The sequence below is a fragment of the Capsicum annuum genome, unplaced genomic scaffold, assembly GCF_002878395.1.
Source record: "Capsicum annuum cultivar UCD-10X-F1 unplaced genomic scaffold, UCD10Xv1.1 ctg5045, whole genome shotgun sequence".
In the NCBI taxonomy this organism is placed as follows: domain Eukaryota; kingdom Viridiplantae; phylum Streptophyta; class Magnoliopsida; order Solanales; family Solanaceae; genus Capsicum; species Capsicum annuum.
In genome coordinates this window covers 9513-14320 of record NW_025858321.1, presented here as the reverse complement: position 1 = coordinate 14320, position 4808 = coordinate 9513, and the positions used below count along the sequence as shown (strand labels likewise).

Here is a 4808-nt window from a genome sequence, read left to right as displayed (position 1 = left end):
TCATATTATTCTTGCAACTCATGTCTAAGGGTATTTGTCTTCCATTCATTGGTTCAGTATAAACACTGAATATAGATAAGGTTTTACTTGAGACAAATAAATAGATGACTGATAAAAACTTACTCGCACTAGATAGTTACACTTGATCAATAGATACATAACATGTGTGTTAAACATACATAATTATCACTCACTGTCTAAGTTGCATGAAATCTTCACTTTCGATGCCACATGTACGCACGTTGGATTCTCCAAAATACACTAATACTTTTGTAAAACCTGACACGCACATGTTGACACTCGATGCCACATGCACTCGTGTTGGATTCTCCAGAATACACTACTTTTGTAAAACCTGACATGCACGTGTTGACATTCGATGCCACGTGCACTCACATTGGATTATATTCTCTAGAATATACTACTTTTGTAAAACCTGACACACACATGTTGACATTCGATGCCAAGTCCACTCACGTTGGATTCTACAGAATACACTTCTTTTGTAAAACCTGGCATGCTCATGTTGACATTCGATGCCACATGCACTCACGTTGGATTCTCCAAAATATACTACTTTTGTAAAATCTAACTCACACATGTTGACATTCGATGCCACATGCACTCATGTTGAATTTTTCAGAATACACTACTTTTGTAAAACCTGGCACGCACAAGTTGACATTCGATGCCACGTGGAGTACTCATGTTGGATTCTCCAGAATACACTACTTTTGTAAAACCTGGCATGCACATGTTGACATTCGATGCCACATGTACGCATGTTGGATTCTCCAGAATACACTAATACTTTTGTAAAACCTGACACGCACATGTTGACACTCGATGCCACATGCACTCGTGTTGGATTCTCCAGAATACACTACTTTTGTAAAACCTGGCACGCACAAGTTGACATTCAATGCCACTTGCAGTACTGATGTTGGATTCTCTAGAATACACTACTTTTGTAAAACCTGGCATGCACATGTTGACATTCGATGCCACATGCATTCACGTTGGATTCTCCAGAATATACTACTTTTGTAAAATCTGACATGCACATGTTAACATTCTCAAGAGTTCGACTAATATAGCTTACTATGATAACCGATACACGTCTTCACTTTATCATAAGTGGAATGATCAGCAGTTTGATGTAAACACTCGATGCTGACTAAGGTTTGTGAGGGTAGAGTTTAACAGGAAGTCCCTTAGCAGGAACAGGCATTGGATCAACAACAATTTTCTCATCAACAATAACTTTTTCCCACTTGAACCTTTTCACTAAATGGTGCATAAAAACAAGAATTTCAAGTCTTGCATATTCTTTACCAGGACATATTCTTGGTCCTCCACCAAATGGAACAAATGTACAGGGTGTTGGACCAGAACCTTCAAACCTTGATGGATCAAACTTATTTGGCTCTGGAAAAAATTCAGGATTTTTGTGTGTTGAATCGGCACTCCAATATAGCTGCATAAAATCAAACAACTTTGAGAATATGCAGTTAAGTCTTTTTATAACAAATTTGAGTTGCTATAGCGAAATGCAGTTATAAAGAACATATAATATAATATAACATGAAGATGGTTCCAATATAGCTGCATAAAATCAGACAACTTTGAGAATATACAGTTAAAGTCTTTTAATAACATCGTTTGTCCAAATTTGAGTCGCTATAGCGAAATGCAATTATAAAGAGCATATAATATAATATAACATCAAGATGGTTCCAATATAGCTGCATATAAAATGAGAACTTTGAGAAAATACAGTTAAGTATTTTTATAACAACGTCGTTTGTATGTCCAAATTTGAGTCGTTACAGTGAAATGCAGCTATAAAGAACATATAACATAATACAACATGAAGCTGGTTCCAATATAGCTGCATAAAATGAGAACTTTGAGAATATACATTTTAAGTCTTTTTATAACGCCGTTTGTCCAGATTTGTGTCGCTATAGGGAAATGCAGTTATAAAGAACATATAACATAATATAACATGGAGATGGTTCCAATATAGTTGCATAAAATGAGAAAACTTTGAGAATATATAGTTAAGTCTTTTTATAACGTCGTTTGTCCAGATTTGACTCGCTGTAGCGAAATGTAATATAATATAACATGAAGATGGTTCCAAAGAAAACTTGATTGTTACAGTAACATGTTATTATATAGGATGACTATTTATATTTGATTGTACACATAAACCTTTCTATAACATCGCCTTTGTCAAGATACTTTTTGGCTGATATAGTGAAGTGTTGTCATAGAGGATATATAATATAACACAACATGAAAATCAGTTCCAAAGAAAAGTAATTGATTATTATAGTAAAATGTTATATAGGACGGTTGTTATAGAAAAATCTTACTATAATAAGAGTTTAGGCTAATATTTTAGGGGGTCGTTTGGGTGTATAAGAATAGAGTAAAATGTGATGTATTAGTAATACTGGTATTAGTTATGCTTGCATTAGTTATCCTGATATTATTTCTTATGTTGTGCTTAGTTTGGTGTGTTAAAAATAACTTGCATGACATATTTTTAAATTTAAAAAATTATTTATGAAAATACCCTCAACAAATATAATGAAAATGATGTGGAAAGGACTTTGAGGGGCTACTGTGTCTTTACGCATGCTAATGCATGCATTAAAGTCTCTTGCATTGCTAATATCAAGGATTTCCCATATATTAGTTATGTATAGCTATAGCATAATACACAATAAAGTGTATAACTGGTGCATGCATTAGTTATACATAGGTCCAAAAAGTGTACCAAACAAGATATTAGTAATACACAGAACTTAATGTGTATATTATTTTTTGAGTAAAGCATCTAGTACCCTCTTAAATTATGACCAAAATTTGTTATGACACGCTCCAACTTCACGGGGTTCCGATTACCCCCGAACTAAATTTTTGTGCATTTTTGTCGGCCTTTTAGCTGATATGGCACCTTTTTAGTTGATATGACACTTTTGATGTGGATCCCATTTTTATATAATGTCAGTACAAGAGGGTGCTAAAAATTAAATACACTAAAATTGAGTTCGGGGGGGGGGGGGGGGGGAAAAGGGGCCCCGTGAATTTGGAGTATGACGTAACAACTTTAACCATAATTCGAAGATACTGGATGCTTTTATCTCTTATTTTTTCTAATGCAATTTCATAATAATATTCAATTACCTTCCATCCTTTAGGAATGTAGAATCCATTGAACATGAAATCAACTATTGCTTCTCTAAAAGCACCTTGAAGGGGTGAGGCAACTCTCAAAACTTCACATGCAACATTCCATGAATACTTCATCTTTTGAATATCATCCCAATTCAATAACTCACCATTTGCTTTTGACTTTGCAATTTCCATTTGTTCTATTTTTATCACAATAGACATAATCATATGTAAACATACAAAAAAATCATGTATATAAATAGTCAAATTTCTCTATAACAATGCCATTAGTTTCGATAATTTTTGATTGTTGTAGCGAAATGCTATTATAGAGAACATATAGTATAACACAATAATGGAAAGTATATAGTTCCGAAGAAAAAAAAGTTGTTATAGTCGAATGTTGGTATAGAGAGGTTTGATTGTATAACCGATTACAAGTTGAGCCAGGAGTGAAAGGAGTTCATCAGAATCTTATCATAAGGTTAAATTTATCATATATATATATATATATATATATCAAATGTTGAATTCTATTAAACTATTCGTGTTTTTGTTTTTTTATATTTTAAATTTATTAATAAAAATTCTGACTTCAACACTGTAACAATTTACAAAGAAATAAAAATTGAGTTTAACTTTGATAAACGGATATATAATAAATTTTGAAAAATAAAGTACATTACTTGTAATTGTAAACTATCTTTGACACAATAGTGAAATAAGTAACTCGAAAAATAAGACAGACAATCTACTACTATACAATAAGTTATACAAGTTATGTTCATGGTATAAATTTTTTTTTTACGTTGTCAGCGTATATAAAGAGTAAAGAATTTAGTGCCTACTTGAATTATGACCAAATTTGCTATGATACAATGCAACTTCACGGGGTTTTATTACCTCCTCAACTAAATTTTGGCATATTTTTGTCATCCTTTTTAGCTGACGTGACATCTTTTGTCAACTTTTTTAGCTGACATGTCACCTTTGATGTGGACCTCATTTTATGTAATAAAGGTGTTACATCAGCACAAAAGGGTGTCAAGAATAGGTTAAAATTGAGGTAACAGGGTAATAGGACCCCTGTAAAGTTGGAGTGTATCGTAGCAACTTTGATCATAGTTCGAGGGGATACTGAATGCGTATCTCGTATAAAAACTTTGTTGTTACACTATTGATCGATTAGATCGTCACCTAGATGATAACTACAAGCAGCCATCCCCCCAAAAAATGAAATTAGTAATACAAAAATACGATAAATTATCTAATATACAACATGTTACTATATTAATTTTAAAAAGATAGTTCGGTGCACTAAAACTTCCGCTGTGCATGGAGTTCAGGGCACGAGGATCATTATCAATTATAAAAAGGGCAGTTCGATGCACTAAAGCTCTAGCTATACATGAGGTCCCGAGAAGGGCCAGACCACGTGTCACGCCCCAAATCCCATCGGGCCGGACTGGCACCAGAAGCCGAGAAGGCCGGGGAGAACCCGTTCAAATACCTGTACTTTCACTTATATGTCACCAAAAATTTGGACAGCACTTCGTTGCATATAGAAGGGTCTAATTACCTGTATCAGCACAACACGCACAAATATATATATATATATATAT

The 4808-nt window shown here is 33.6% G+C and overlaps 1 pseudogene; it reads right to left on the bottom strand.

The window, feature by feature from the left end:
- Positions 1 to 1177: 1177 nt before the first annotated feature.
- LOC107855628 overlaps positions 1178 to 4808 on the bottom strand; it is a 7995-nt pseudogene continuing 4364 nt past the window's right edge.